The 16616-nt window shown below is 42.4% G+C and overlaps 1 protein-coding gene across 3 annotated transcripts in view; it reads left to right on the top strand.

Moving 5' to 3' along the window:
• The window catches only part of GFRA1 (GDNF family receptor alpha 1), a 325570-nt gene that overhangs the window by 120856 nt on the left and 188098 nt on the right, over positions 1 to 16616 (top strand). The gene's annotated exons all lie outside the window — the stretch shown is intronic.

The following is a 16616-nucleotide window of genomic DNA, read 5'->3' on the forward strand; positions in this document are numbered from 1 at the left end:
GGTATTGCATCCTGCTTTTACCTTTTGTAAAAGTGCAGATGGCAATAAAACCAAATCTAGTCTCTCTTCCATCCTTTTGTTATGTGCAAAGAACTTGGGGGAGGAGGAAGCCCTGGGTTCACCTCCTGCATGGCTTTGGAGAAGATAGGAAGTAGTGTAGGTTCCTCTTGCAGCTTGTAGAAAGCAAAAGAGACAAGAAGAACACATACGTCAAGAGCCAGCACTGGTCTAGGACCAGGGAGACCCGAGTTCAATTCCCCATTCAGCCATGAGACTTGCTGGGTGACTCTGGGCCAGTCATTTCTCTCTCAGCCTAACCTACTTCACAGGGTTGCTGTGAGGAGAAACCAAAGTATGTAGTACACCGCTCTGGGCTCCTTGGAGAAAGAGCGGGATATAAAAAATGTAAAAAAACAACAACCCACTTCTTGTCTTCTCTGATGCCTCACAAGAGGAGAAACAAAACCCTGTGTTTGGTGTATGTCAGGGAGCAGGAAGAGGGGACGGATAGGTCTGGTTTATTTACATAGTTTTATGGCTTAGACAGAAGCAGAGTGAGTGTCTCATGCTCCTCTTTCCTTCTACAAAAGACTCTTGTGAAATACTGCCAGCCCCTTGCCCCCAGTTCTTTGGTTGTGTGGGGTGATTTAGCAGAGTCGGGACTGATGGTGACTACAGATAAAGGCTGGCTAGGAAGTGTAACCTTGAACTGCCCTGTAGTGCCGTCTAGACCCTCCAAGGATGGACTTGGCTTAGTGTGGGGATTAGCTTGGCTAGAAGAAGCAGTTTGGTTCCAGTTCCAAATCTGAACACGTTTGGTGTCTTGGAAAAGATGAGGAGGCAGGAATACAGTTCAAAAGTTTTATTACGTGCGTTCATAGAAGCCTGAAATCGGCCCGTCTGCCTCATTTGGAGACAGGCAGGGCCAAGGAAGGGAGCTTTTCGCCCTCCCGGATCCTCCCTCTCCCTCCTGCATCCTCCTCTCCCGCCTGCAGTGAATGGCGGTGAGTGCTTTTTAGTTAATTTAAGTGACTGCAGCAGCGCGCCCGTCACCAGCGCTGCCACCCCAGCAAGCCCCGCCCCATCCAGAGCTGAGTGCCATACATAGTCTGCAAAGTGGCAGGGAGAGCACTCACCGCTGTGTCCCTGCTCCTTAAGGAAAAAAATTAAAAACCAAAAACAAGCCCCTTCCCTAGGTGACCTAGCTGCCCCCTCTAGTCTCCGTCCCGAATACAGCCAACACAGTGTTGGCAACCCTACATGAGATGTCAACTGTGGCACTTTCCAAACTGTGGCAGATGAAAGGTTCACCATAGGGAGTATGATCCTGCAGTCTCGGGCTATATAGCCTTCCAATGTAATATAGATAGAGGGGTTCGGGCTGTCTGGCAACATAAGAAGCCAGCTTACTATGAAAGCTTACAAATGATATTTTGCTACAAAAGCTTACAAATGAGAGCCAGCATAGTGTGGCGGTTAGAATGTTGGGTTAGGACCGGGATGACCTGAGTTCAGATCTCTGTTCAGCCAATTAATTCACTGGGTGGCTCTGGGTCAGTGACTCTGTCAGCCTAACCCACCTCACAGGGTTGGTTGTGAAGATAAACATCAGTATGTTAGATTAGGACTGGGGAATACTGCTCTGGGCTCTTTGGAGGAAGAGTGAGGTATAAATGAAACAAACAAACAAACAAATGTGGACCCCTTCACTGGCATAAGTGCCCTGGATTGCAAAGAATGAAGGGCCCATCTTAAAAAAATGAGATTTTGTTTGCAGGCTTGCTTACATTTAAACAGAATTGTTCCTGTTATATTTTGCTACATTTTCCTTTTAGTGGAAATATTTACCTACCTAGTCTTTTGCTTGTCTCTTTTATCCAGCTGTTCAAACATGACACTAGGAACAGTTTTCCTCAGCACACAAGTAAAAAATCCTTTTCATATTTTTAATTGACCCCCTCTAGCAGGCTATAACAGAATTCTTGCATACATTTTTGCATTTTTACACTAACCAGCCCCCCCCCCCCTTTTGTCATTGTCAAAGATCTAAGGAATGCCTTACTTGGGCACAAATTCAATTAGCATTTCAATCTTTGCTTCACTTGAATAGTTCAGCCATGTGTTTAAAGAAGGACAATTCTGCTACTATAGATAAATAGAGAATTTAAAAAGTTTAACATGGCCTAACCATATCAAGTGAAATTGAAATTGGTAGAGATTAGCCATAGCTATCACATTTACATTAGTTTTTCCAGCAAGCCTCCGAGTGTTTCTCCTGCTTCATGCAGGCTGAAAATTAGTAGCTTATATAAACTCTAGAGTTGTATGCTGCACAGGAATGGGCTAAATCCCATTTGCCTATTTTGTATTAAAAAACACCATACTGCTTGTATATACATATGTATATTTTTTTGTAGACAACTGAGGCAAAGCTCCCAAAGGCTTGAATAGCTATAAGATAAGAGCTTCAGTCTTGAAGTTTTACTTTACAGTAAAGAATTTACACATAAAAGTGGCCTTTTGCTGGCTAAATGTTTTTCACTCCTCCTATTATTTCTTCTATTCACTCCCTTTGGTGATGCATTCCAGGGGCAGGATTCACCATTCACCACTACAGTAGGGCATGGTTAGCAATAGAAGGAAGCTGTGAAAGGAATACTTTGAAATGTTAACAAGTAACTCTTTGGCAATTGTTTTACTGACAGCTCTGGAACTGGGTACTGAATCTTTCATGCGCTTTGCCTGATGTAAGGCGGCTTTGTTCTTGTGAGCATCCCTTCTGTCTCAGGCAAGGGATCCTCGAAGCCATCCAATATGCAGTTTATCTGCATACCAGATTTTCTTTCAAAGATTTTTTTTTTTTAAAAAACACCCTCTCTTACCTCTCTGCAGTGTAAACAATCTTCTTGTGATTTCAGAGCACTTCAGTTTATATCCTCTCTTTGAAAACAAACCCCATTAATGATATTTGAACATGAGTTCCAGATGTGACAGTTATGAAAGACTCTTCCCATGGGATTTCACTAGTAGTTTCATTTGTCCCGGACACTTTATTATAGAAGTGTTTGCATTCCTCATTATTTTATCTCTCTTTTCTTATGCATGCTGCTTTTTCCTATCAACCATTATAGGATCCGTTCACAGACTAATAAAGTAATGGGAACAGCAGCATTAGGCAGTCTACAGTCCTCAAATCTCTTAGGATGTATGTGCACATCAGTTTTACTTTTGTATAAAAAATAATGTCAAAAGATATTTACTGGCCACACATAACAAAAAACATTTTCTCAAAAAAGAGAGATCAGATTGGCATATATGTAAACACTTTTACAAGTAGTCTTCAATGAAGAATAGCAGTAAGTGTGGTTTCCCGTAAAACCAGTTAAATACAATCAAACAGGTGGGTTTATTACAGATATGGATTATATAATCTAAATTCAAAATATGTATGCCTTTGCTACATTTTATCTTAGCCTGTGGGGCTGAGAATGAGAGGATCCCATAAAACTAAGGGCCACAATTATGAGATCATTCATACAATCAAAAACTGTGTTCTACCTGGGTTTGAGAGTTGTGTGTGCTCCCAATTTTTTGTTGTGTGGAAGCAAGGTAGGAGGAAAACCTGGGTTGCTTCCACACAATCACTTCTACCCGGGTTTCCCCAAACCTGGGTAGAACACAGTTTTTGATTGTGTGAATGATCTCAGTGATTTCTAGGTGCGAACCTACACGTTATGCTGTAAGTATTAAAACACAAACATGTGTTTGCAAACATGTAGCATGTGCTAGTCAGGAAACAATGAAGCCCCTGTTGAGTGTTCACTTGGTGGCAGACCTGGGTTTGCCCTTGCACCATGTGTGAATTGGCCTTAACAAATAAGTTTGAAGCAAACAAAAGGAAGTTTTCTCAGGATGTAGTAATGGGCTACAGTTTGTACTTACTGTAGGTTAAAATTTAGAAAAACCAAAGACTTTGCAAGCTTGTGGAAGAAAGGAATTTTTGCAGCTGCTAATTAAGTTAGCCAGAGTATTAATAATCTTCTCATGATTGCGCTATATTGAGTTGCTGCTAGCCATAGATAGAAGTCGGATTTAATGCCATGGGCAGTTACAGATTGATTGATTGATTGATTGATTAAGTGCTGTCAAGTCGGTGTCAACTCTTAGTGATCACATAGATTCTGTCCAGGATGATCTGTCTTCAACTTGGCCTTTAAGATCTCTCAGTGGTGCATTCATTGCTGTCGTAATCGAGTCCACCCACCTTGCTGCTGGTCTTCCTCTTCTTCTCTTTCCTTCGACTTTTCCCAGCATTATGGACTTAACAAGGGAGATGGGTTTTTGCATAATGTGTCCAAAGTATGATAGTTTGAGCCTGGTCATTTGTGCCTCAAGTGAAAATTCTGGATTGATTTGTTCTATGATCCATTTGTTTGTTTCTCTAGCTGTCAATGGTATCCTCAAAAGTCTTCTCCAGCACCAAAGTTTAAAAAGCATCTATGCTTTTTCTATCTAGCTTCTTCAAAGTCCAGCTTTTGCATCCCTAGAGTGTCACGGGGAAACCCATTGTCCAAACAATTCAAATCTTTGTAAGTGTAGATTTGTCTCGGCATCCAAATATCCTTCCCAAGGCCTTCATTGCAACCCTGCCAAGTGCTAGTCTGCGGTGTATTTCTTGACTGCTGGATCCTTTACTCTTGATGGTTGATCCTAAAAGGCAGAAGCTGTCCACTACTTCAATGTCTTCATTATCAGTTCTGAAGCTGGTTGCTGTACCCGTTGCCATTACTTTAATCTTCTTTACTTTTAATTGTAGTCCCATGTTTTCACTGTGCTCCTTGACTTTCATTTCTAGAGCTTGCAGATCATGTACATTCTCAGCTATCAGAGTGGTGTCATCAGCGTAGTGCAGGTTATTGATGTTTTTTCCTCCAGCTTTAAAACCATGGTCACCTTCTTCCAATCCGGCTTCCCTCAATACGTTCAGCATATAAATTGAATAAAGAAGTATACAGCCTTGTCTTACTCCTTTGCCAATCTGGAACCAGTCTGTTTCACCATTTTCTGTCTGAAGTGTGTCTTCCTGCCCTTTGTATAGGTTTCTCATGAGAACAATGAATGAGATGTTCCGGCATGCCCATTTTCCTAAGGATATTCCACAACTTGACATGGTCAACTCAATCAAAGGCTTTTCTGTAGTCAATGAAGCACATATTGACTTCTTTTTGGTATTCTATGGCTTTCTCAATTATCCAGCATGCATCAGCAATGATGTCTCTTGTTTCTCTGCCTTTTCTGAAACCAGCTTGGACATCCGGCATTTCCCTTTCCATGTAGGGCTCTGATCTGCGTTAGATGATCGTGAGCATTATTTTGCTAGCATGCTAAATTAAGGATATTGTGCGATGGTTTGCACAATCTGTTAAGTTTCCTTTCTTTGGTATGGGTATGTAGACTGACCTCTTCCAATCTGTTGGCCACTGTGTCGTTCTCCAAATTTGCTGTCATAGTTTGGTTAGAGCCTTGACTCATTCTTCTTCTGTTGCCTGCCATATTTCTGTAGCTATTCCATCAATTCCTGTAGCCTTCCGACTTGGTAATGACCGGAGTGCTGATCTAACTTCATCTTACCATACTAGAGGTTCTTGCCAGTAGGGAATCTCTTCTAGAGTATCTTGGATATTGACATCCCTGCTGTACAGATTTTCAGTATTCTCCTTCCGTCTCTGATCTTCTTTGAGTCAGTTACTATCTGTCCTTTGGCATCCCTTAACATACCAATTTGAGGTTGGAACCTCCTTCTGAGTTCAGAGATCTTTTGGAAAACTTGCCTTGTTTTTCCGTGACTATTTCCATTCTCAAGGTCTTTACAGTTGTTATTGTAGTATTGCTCCTTGTCTCTTCTAACAGCTTTCTGAAATTCCCTATTAAGTTCCTTCCTGATGTCTTTATCTTTCTTGACTTTGGCTTCTCTCTCTTCTTGGCAATTTCCACTGTCTGTTCTGACATCCATTTTGCTTTCTTCTGTTTCTTGGTCTTTGGTCTTTTCATATTCATCCTTAACAACCTCTTTGATTTCATTCCACGGTTCCTCTGGATCCCAATCAATGAGGTTCAGAACTTCAAAGCGGTTCCTGATGTTCTCTTTGAAAATGTTGGATACATTCTCAAGATCATATTGTGGAAGCTGGATAGCTTTGTTTTTCCGCTTTAGTTTGACTTTGAACTTGCACACGAGCAGTTCGTGATCTGTTCCATGATTGGCCCCCGGCCACGTCTTTGCTGTTATAGCTGAGCTCTTCCACTTCCTTGCACCAATAATGTAATCAATTTGATTTCTGTGTACTCCATCTGATGATGTCCATGTGTATAGGCGCCACTTTGGTTGTTTGAAGAATGTGTTAGTATTGAAGAGATCATTGGCTTGGCAGAAACTAATAAGTGGGTTCTCCTGCTTCGTTTCTGTTTCCTAGACCATATAGACCGACAGTGTTTTCCACCTTACCTTTTCCACCTTTGCCATTCCAGTCTCTAAACAACAGCAACACATCTTGCTTGCATTTTCTGTCAATTTCAGACTGAACTTGATCATAAAACTCATCATCTTCCTCTTGTTCTGCATCAGTTGTTGGGGCATAGACTTGAAGAACTGTCATGTTAAAGGGTTGTCCCCAAAATCTAATTGATATTAGTCAGTCACTGACCGCATTGTACCCAAGTACTGGCATTGCTATATCCTTCATGACTATGAAATTAACACCGTTCCTCCTTTGGTTTTCATGTCCTGAGTAGTAAACGGTATGCTTTTCTGGCTGAAAGTGTCCCATTCCAGTCCATTTTAATTCACTGATGCCCAAGATGTCAATCTGTAGTTGATTCATTTCATCTTTCACTGTGTCAAGCTTTCCCATATTCATACTTTCCCATATTCATACATTGCATGTTCTCATTGTAATTCTGTCTTTGCAGCTTCGGATTTTCTTTTCCCGCACAGCAACATCAGGTGCTAGACATCCAAAAGGTTTTAATCTAACCACATCATAAACACCATTGGTACTCTCTCTGAGAGATCCTCAGCTCTTCCTCTTTTCATGTTGAGTACCATCCAACCTGAGGGGCCAATCATCTGGCACTACATCAACAATCATTCCATTTTGTCCATCCATTTGGTTTTCTTGGTAAAATATAGGAGTGGTTTACCATTGACCTCTTCTGCACAGTATGAAATGATGCCTCTGTCATTGTCACTGAAATGATCGTCTGCCTCCAGCACCTTCCTATATCGCTGCTGCCTTATATAGGTGCCTGCTTGCTTTAGCTGGGCAGTTGGGATGACCTTCACACTTTGGGTGAACCTACTGGGAGTATACCTCCCGGTGTACTTCGCTCATCCCTCCCAGGAACACGCCCCCCCCCCATGCTAAGGCAGCATAGCAGGACTTGGGTGTGGGGGTGCATATTACTACAGCTTAACATTTTATATAGCATTTTCCTGAGTATTCAAAGCTCAGATGCATTATCTGAATTATCCTTCTAACAATCCAGTAAAGCAGGCCAGAAATGAATCATTACCCCTTCTACTATAATCTGGGAGCTGTTGCTGAGAATGTTGGCTGGCCTAAGGTGATATTGTAAGTTCTTGGTTAAGACTTGAACCAGGTTGTAGGTTTGCAACTCACTGCTTGAACCAGGTTTGCTGCTCACTGCTTGAAGCTCTTCTCGTGATCCATGAGAAGAGCTTCTGTCGGGTCTGTGGGGAGAGCCCTGGGCATCTGGATCGGCCACCACACGATTGCCGACTACATCATGGAGCCGGCAAGGGTGGCGGTGATCAGGGGGGCAGCTGCCCCCCCCCCAAGTTCCAGGATCCCCTGAGCAAGCATGGCGACACACAAGCAACAAAATGAGATTTACTGAGTTCTAGCTCCGCTAATCTCATTTAAGGTGAGGGTGTTCTAGGCAGGCTAGCCGCCTTGGGAGTACTGGGCCTGCCTGATAGTTCCCATGATCAATGGAAAGCGGGCTAGCCCGCTTTCTTTTGATCATGGGAATAGCCTCCTTTATTCTTAGCTACTATGCTATACTAATACAAGTAGCAACTGATATAGGCCACAGTCTGATGTTTTGAGTTTAAAAGGTGCATGGAATATTGTACCTGGGGTGCATGAAATATTGTACCTATTGGTCTGGGTCCAATTCAGATGATATGGCCCGTGCAAAGAGGAGCAGGGTATGCTGCTACCCCCATTTTATCCATAGTTATCTGAGCGCAGAATGTCCAAACTGGTCCTAATCAGGTGGCATATCAGTTATGATTTGGACATTCTGCTGCACATGTGTATGTGGGGGCAAGATCTAGTGGCGCACCCTGTTCCTCTGTGTGGTGAGTGTCTGTGTGATGGTTGTTCAACTGGCTCCTTCTTATCCACAGCCCTCAAACTACCCCCCCCCCTTAACTGAGTTTGCGGAGCAAGCGCTCTGCAAACCCGGTTTTTTTATCATGAGTTGCTGCGGTGCGGTTCCATGCTGCAGCAACTCACGAGGAGACCCCTGACCAGTTGGCTAAAAAGCAGCCTCCCGGCTCGGGGGCCTCTCCAGCATACCCTGCGCGCTTGCTCAGGGCATGCTGGAATTTCCAGGGGCCTCACTGCCCCCGATCCTTCCAGCCCACGCCGGCTCCATAATGGAGCCAGCAGTTGTGTGGGCGGCCAATCCCGCCGCTCAGGGTTGCCGCCCTGCTCGTTTGCACGGAGGGCGGGTTAAGCCTGCTCTCCCTGCTAACCCCTCATGGCTCTTCTCACTAATTGTGAGAAGAGCCCCAGTGTAACACAGTGGCTGTGAGGGCTGAAGCATAAACCAGGAAATCCTTGTGTCAGATCTCACCTTTTATTAATTTTATTTGAAAACATTTCCATCTCTCCTTTCCTGTCCCCTAAACTTGCCATAAACTTCTGAGTGGCCTCATGGAAGCCACTTTCTCATAGCCCTCCTTCCTCCAGCATGTACAATATGAATATAATGACCTCCTTGACAGAATTGTTGTAGTGAGATAATTTTGAACATTCGCACGGGCTTAGTAGTAGTATCATTATAGAGAAGTAGCCAGGAAAGGGCTGCAAATATCAGTGGTTTAATGTAAAAAGGTCATATGTGAATTGGAAGGTGCTCTCACAAGAATGCCTTTGTTTTCAAGCTGTGATTATGGTTAATAGACAAGGTACTATAGTCAATTTAAACTGGAACAGAAATCCTTCACAATGTGGCTATTTAATATTAATGATCTGGAGGACGTTTGTTATCTTGTTCTTCTGGACAGACACAGTTTAAGATGCCAAGTATTTTGTCACCCATCACTATATTTTGCCACAGTGGGGCTTAATGTACCAATTCTCTTCCTTTGGGTGTCTCATATACATTAATATTTCTGACAGTGAAAAAGTTGCCATATAAATTGATGTGGAATGCAAGCACAGATTTAGGTTTTTCCATTGAATGTGGCTTGTGATATATCTAGCAAAGTTCCAGGAGGTTGCTTTGCTGTTCATACAAATGAATTCTTTGCTTGACCATTGCCACATTATAAGGATGTCCATCTGTAGCCATTTCTGGCTGCTCTCCTTCATGCATTCTGAGAAAGCGAGAGGAGGAAAGAATGCACTGGAAGTGGTCCTCATTCACCCATTCATTCTACAGCACCTTGCATATATGTACCCAAGTTATCTATCTGTGTCATTTCCCACTTCCTTTGTTCTCTTCAACCATTTTATTCTGTCACTCATTTTGTCTCATTCTGCTGCTTTTCCTGTGTGCCTTTTTCTACGTCTGGAATAGCTGCCTTGTCTTCATCTGCCAGATGCCCTCTCTTCTCCTTCCGGCTTTTCCTTAAAACCCAATTTTTCCCCAGTAAACCTTCCTTCCTTTGTCTTTGAGTAATCCGTTTGGCTTCTCTAGTCTGAATTGCAGTGATGTGCCATGTATTTGTTTTTGTGTAATGATTTATTTGAAGCATGGAACGTGTGTTCCTAATGTTGAACAAACTCGAAGAGCTGAACAATTGCTTCTGAATAATAATATTGATCTGAAAATGATGAAAGCAGTAGTAATTATTGTAGCTTTTATACAGGTTCACATTTTCTTTATCAGATGTTTAAAGACCTACAGAACATGCTTCATTTATGTCAGCTAAAACATTATTCAATTTTGAAGCAAAAAGAATGCTTTGAATTGTAAACTGAACAATTAGAATATATATGGAACAAAATAACCAATTCCTTAGAAAATGAAGAAAATCATTCAAACCCGTAACACAATTTGAATTTACTCTTAATGACCTGTAATTTCCTTTTTTTCTCAAATGTGCTCCTATTACATTAATCAAATTGACATTGCCATGATATATTACTCTCATTTAGCATTTTCATATCCAAAGAATCCTAACCAGTGACATGCTATACATATAACATGCTTTAGCTACAAAGAGGCATGGTAATGCTCTTAATAGAATTTGGCACTGCTAGGTAGCCATATTGCTTCAGCAGCCAAACAGAACATACTCATGAAAAACACAAACTATAACCTAATAAGTCCTGTTTTAGTGAATGGAGGTTAGATGAAGGATCCAATTGCTTTATTTCCTGGCAATGGTTTTTAGCTGTAAAGCTGGAAGACAATCTGGAAAAACTAGTATGGGCCAAATTCATAAACTAAACCCAATCTTTATGACCATTTGTTTTTACCAAGTCGATAAAGCTCAATGGAACTGGCCTGAATGCAATAGGAATATGTTTCCAGCATGATGATTATGTTGTTGCATGTTAGCAGTGGCATTTTATGAGGCAGCCAAGCTTTAAATATTTCACAAGGGCTTAGAAGGAGTGTTGTTGACTCCAAAGATTTAAATCCTGTATTGTGTTTGGAGCTTGGATTTTGTTGTTGTCTAGAACTATTCTTGTATTTGTTTTGTGTGTGTATGTGTGAATGACTAAAGCAACACCTTAGTAGGAGCCCTCAAGTTACTGTCTTTGGGATACTAACCAAAATTAGCCTATTACCTTGAGCGGGGATCCAGTGTTCTCTCTAATTTTTTTGTTCTTTGTGCGGAATGAGTTTTGTTCTGAGTGGCAGTATCAAGGCAGTGTGTGTGCACATGCGTTCAGAATGAGGCCTTCCTGATTCAACCTGAGCGGGATCTAAAATTAACTGAGTGGACATTAAAAAACAGCAGTGTTCCATAGAGGGAACCTTGCTGGAATCAGGAGTTAGCACTGATGTATTTTTTCAGGATGATTCATAAAAAGTCTGTATAATATGTTGCCTAAAGGAAACCTCAAAGACCTTGGACTTCTATTATAAATTTATGCCTACAGGTGGACCTCACTATACACAGTACCGCTATTCGTGGTACCACATATCCATGGTCCAGAAATAGGCACCTGACATCAGCATAGGTAGGCCGAGAAAGGATTGATACCCATGTGTCCCTGGTTCGTAGGTGGCTTGAAGTGACCTCTGAGGTCATTTCTGGCCACCATTTTGTTTAGCCATTTTGTGGCTCTTCTGTAAAAAAGAAAAAAAAAAGATTTTTTTTTAAAATCACATGATTTTTTTGAGGAGAATCCTGAAATTGGGAGGTTGGGGGAGCATCGTTGTGCATTTGGAGACCTGCAGAGCACAGTATGGCACTTCTTTTGCCCCTATATCAGCCATTTTTTCTGCTATTTTGTGCTCCGTTTTGCTCTGCAGGGACTTAACTCTACAATCCCCATAGACTCAATAAGGCTTTCCACACGAGCAGTGTGACGCGCCTAAAGGGGTTTTGTGGATTGGCCGCCCAGACAATTTTGCTGATTGGCTGCTCGAATTGGCCGCCCAGACGATTACCGGCTCCGTCACAGAGCTGGTTGGGGTGGTGGGGTTTGGGAGCCCCCGGAAGTCCCAGAAGTGTGTGGGGCATTCTGGGGAGCCTGTCGATGCTGGGAGACTTCTTGTAGCCTCCCCATGGGGGGCTACTCGTTAGTCGCGGCGTGGAGCTACACTGCAGCAACACACAATCATGTAACCCAAAACCTGGGTTAAGTGGTGGGCTACCCAAGAGGGTTTGCCTCCGGGAGCCCCGCGGCTCCCGGCAGTTCTCATGTGCAGTGGAAACCGGGCTGGGCTCCCTTAGCCTGGTTTCCACTCCAAGTGAGAATAGCCTCTGTTCCTCCTTTTCCACAGTTTCGTTATCCGTGGAAAACTGGGAATGGAACCCCTGTGGATAATGAGGCACACCTGTATAAATCTAGCTTATTATGATGATTCCCTGTTGTATTGTAATAAATAGTGACGAGTGCTGGATTAACACTGTACTAGTGCAGTGAACAAAGATGCCTCACATGCAACAAAGTAATGTAGTTGAGCAAAAAGGACAGCAGAAGCTTTACAGAAGCTTTGCTGCAACATATATGGACTGAGGAAGAGTTCTCATAGCAGAAGGTATTGAACAAGTTGCACAGACACACTCTGTTACATCTGTACAACACTACTGTGGGATGCAAGCTCCTGATTTAGTGGAACTGGCCAGCACAACATCATTACACTAGTGCAAAGTCCTTACACTAGTTCAGTGTTGTTCTGCATGCCAGCTGCTGCTACAGACTGATTCTGACAATCCATTTACCCATCTGCTAGTGTAAACCTAATTTCACTTTTAGCCCCAATTGAAATCAATGGGAGAGAATCAAAACATCTTTGGCGCTCTGTGTGGGGGAAAGCAGCTAGAGGGGGTGATATAAAGTGGAGAAGCAACAAGAAACAACCCAAACCGGCCTCATGCTGGAAGTCACTGTGCAGCAAAGTCTTTCCAGCACTACAAGGACAGGACATGAACCACCCAAAGTCAAGCATTGTTAAAGTCCACTGATATAAATAAAAAAGCTAAGCATGCACTTAATTCTTTCAAATAACTGTTTGAAAGCCTGTAGCAGGAAAAGTAGTTTGGAAAAATCCATCTGAAATTTGAACTGGGAAGCAGCAGACAGGGAAAGGGGGCAAGCATCCCCCCCCCACCAACACACCATTTTTTTCTCCGTAAATGGCATTTTTCAAACCTTGCAGGCTTAGACAAAGTACATATATGCATGTAAAGTGTATCTTAGCCTTTAATATAACTAGGGAATGGGCTGTAGCTTAGTAGCTCATGCTTGCTTGGTTCTAGGTTCAGTCTTTGTCATTTCCTGATAAAAAATCTTGGGTAGTAAAAACCAGAAGGACCTCAGTCTAAAACCCTGTAGACCTGCTTGTAGTCCACGTACAGTACTTGTATAATTTTTAAAAAGCATCCATAAGCACCTCTTTTCAAGCCCAGATGTCAGCATACACAATAATCATCCTAGTGTTGTTGTTTTTTTTAAAAAGAATTATCTTCTATAACTGTTACACAGAGTGATAAGTAATTAAAAAGTTCCCATATTAATGGAAATCTGGGTTTTCTATTTAAGAGCAAGTGTAAATATGTTTAATCAAGAAAAATATATGTGGGATGATAAGACAAGCATGGCTGATGTTGATAGATATCTTATTTGGGAAAATCATTCATGAACAGCTCATCCGTGTGAAAATAAGATCCTTGTAAGACTGCCAAGGTCAGTGAGGCCTGCAGTGATCTGATGAGTAAGTGCTGGTTATGCCTGGAGGTAGCATTAGCTTCTGAACCCAATTCCTCCCAATATTTTAAAATGGTTGCACAGAAATAAGTACAGGTCGCCCTTGTTATTTGCAGGAGTTCCATTCCAGCCTACAACCGTGGATAACAAAACCACAAATAATGGAACTTTGAGTCAATGGGAATTGGGTGGTTAGGTTCCGGAGCCCCAGAAAATGACCAAAAAATCACAGAAAAGACAGGGACAAATCAGAAATAAAGATGAAGCACCTTTGCCACCTCAATTCTCCCACTCTGCAGGTGCACCAGGAGTGGCCCTCAGCTTCTCCAGTAATGCATAATCATAACATTTCCCCACCCCACACTTAAAAGTCAAAGACTCTTCTCGTGATCCGTGAGAAGAGCCTGGGATGGGTTTGCGATTAAAAGTAGATCATTTTTAATGGATACAGTACTGTACTTGAGATCAATTTTAATGGATACAGTATTTAAAATCAAATTTCAATGGATACAGTATTTAAAATCAAATTTCAATGAGTACTGCATAGTACAGTATTTTAAAATGATTTATAATGAATAATTATTTTCATTGCAATTTAAATTAACTACACTTATACAGTATAGTACTATAATTACCAAGATTAAAATTAAATTATTGATTTGCATTTTTGAGTAAAAAACAGAATTTCATCAAAATTAAAATATGATTTATTAAAGTGATAATTAGCATCTCACCAAGGCTGCACAATGCTGCAAGAGGCTCCTCCAAAAAAACTCCACAGGAATGGCTTAAGAAAGGTTCCCATAGGCTTGCAAAGGCACCAAAGAAATACCTTCAAAAAGTCTCCAAAAGCTCTAGGCTCAAAGCTCTTCTAGGCTCTCAATGGCTCCCTAAGGACACGATGTCAAATGATCTTAAAAATGACTTTTTGAAACACAAAAAACCTCTAAACTTGCAGACCAGAGCAGACCAGACCTCCTCCATCCTCCTCCAAACTCCTCTCACAACCCACGAGCACATGCAGGAAAAGCACGACCATATAAGGACAAAATTGTGCACTGAAAACCATGGATACGCAAAACCATAGTACCGCAGATAACGAGGTCGGGTCTATATTGCCTGACTGTGGATACGTGAAACTGCAGGTGCTGGGACTGCGGATAATGAGGAGCACCTGTATTTATCATTTAACTCATCCAACTGCCCCCTCTTGCTCTGGTTTTCAAACTGTAAACTATTACTTTATAATATGTTGGGTGATTTTGTGTTAGTGCTATGGCAATGGATGTACAGAATACTGAGATGATGTGGTGCCTGCCCAGGGAGCTTACATAGGTGGAAGGAGAAAGGAATCATGATTAGGCAGGCCGACCACAGGAAATGTAGTGGTTTTATATCCAGTAGGTCTTAGGAGAGCTCTTAGGTTCCTGGCTACTGGGGTTCACAATTGGTTTTATTAAAAAAAATGAGGAAAAATTAGCAGGATGTAAGACGTTGCAGGACTCATCAAAAAATGATGATGAGCAATCATCCATGGTCACCTTTTATGACTTCCTGGCCAATAAGAAGCAGAAACACTCAAGAATAGCTCCATAACACTTATAAGGTCCTAGGGCTAAATCACCATCACCTCTTGGGCAACATACCAAGTCTATCAAAAGCTGTAGGATGACCTACAAGGTAGAATTGCCTTGTTAGGCCACAGACATTGTTCATCAAAGATGGCTACAAGTGAGGTTTAGATGAGATCTAAACTGACAAGAGTCCAGCAGATGGTTGTGCATAGACAATAAAGCCACTTTGTTCTATAATTTTCAGTTTATGAGATGGGACTATAGCAGGCCAATTTTTTTAAAAAATCTGGCTTTTGGTTCTGAAACTCGGCAACTACAGAATCAAGAATTGTACTGTTAAAGTAAGTTGAGATTAGTCATGACTTCCAAACCGACCAGTCTCAGTTTATTGTAACTGGGAAGTCATTCACAGAATCAAAAACCGTGTTCTACTCAGGTTTGGGAGTTGTGGTTGCTTCCAGTTTTTGGTTGTGTAGAAGCAAGGTTGAAGGAAAACCTGGGTAGAACTGATTGTGTGGAAGCAAGGTCGGAGGAAAAACTGGTTCACTTTTTCTCCTAATTTGCTTTCACACAATCAATTCTGCTCAGGTTTTCCTCTTACCTTGCTTCCATACAACCAAATATGCCTTCAGCTCCCAAACCTGAGTAAAACACAGTTTTTGATTCTGCGAATAACTTCCTACTGTACTTGCTTCAAATAGCCCAAGAACTGTACCCAAGGTTTGACGGGAGTTACACCGAACATCAACAACTAACATGTTGAGGATAAGCAGTTGATACTCCAACCTGCATGGTGAGGGAGAATCAAGATGTCAAAGCTCTCCTGGACTGGGACCCTGGATCCTCCAAGGAACAGTCTACAACCATCCACTCCTCCAGTCTGGAGCCAGGGGCCCACCAATTTCTCGATTCCAGCCCTCATAGCCCCATGGAACACTGGGGCAATGATCCTCCTGAGGAGGACTGTGTCTCAAGGACCCAGGACCCAGTTCCCACTAGGGACTCACAAGTGTCATCTCAGACCCACAGGAGCACCACTGCCATTGAGCCTGGGTCCAGTTACAGCTGCAGTGATGAAGTGCTTCACTGGCTGTTTGTTGGTTGACACTGAAAGGGTCTCCTTGGGAAGCAGAGAGGTCACCTTGGGAAGAGGAGATGGAGCCAAGCACAACTGTGGGGCACAAGGCTGAGTAATACCAGGCAGTGGGTGGAGACTTCGTGGTTCTTATTTAAGAAGGCTCTTCATATGACTGGCGGGCGGGCAGGCCAAGTAAAAGCCTGGATACAAAACCCGGGCTTGCAGAAGAGGCAGTGCCAGAATCAGGCTCAATCCTGGAGCTGCACGTGGGCAGCCCTAGCCAGGTAAGGCTTCTCTAACCTGGGTAGGGATGCTTGTGTG

The sequence above is a fragment of the Hemicordylus capensis genome, chromosome 3 (assembly GCF_027244095.1).
Source record: "Hemicordylus capensis ecotype Gifberg chromosome 3, rHemCap1.1.pri, whole genome shotgun sequence".
In the NCBI taxonomy this organism is placed as follows: domain Eukaryota; kingdom Metazoa; phylum Chordata; class Lepidosauria; order Squamata; family Cordylidae; genus Hemicordylus; species Hemicordylus capensis.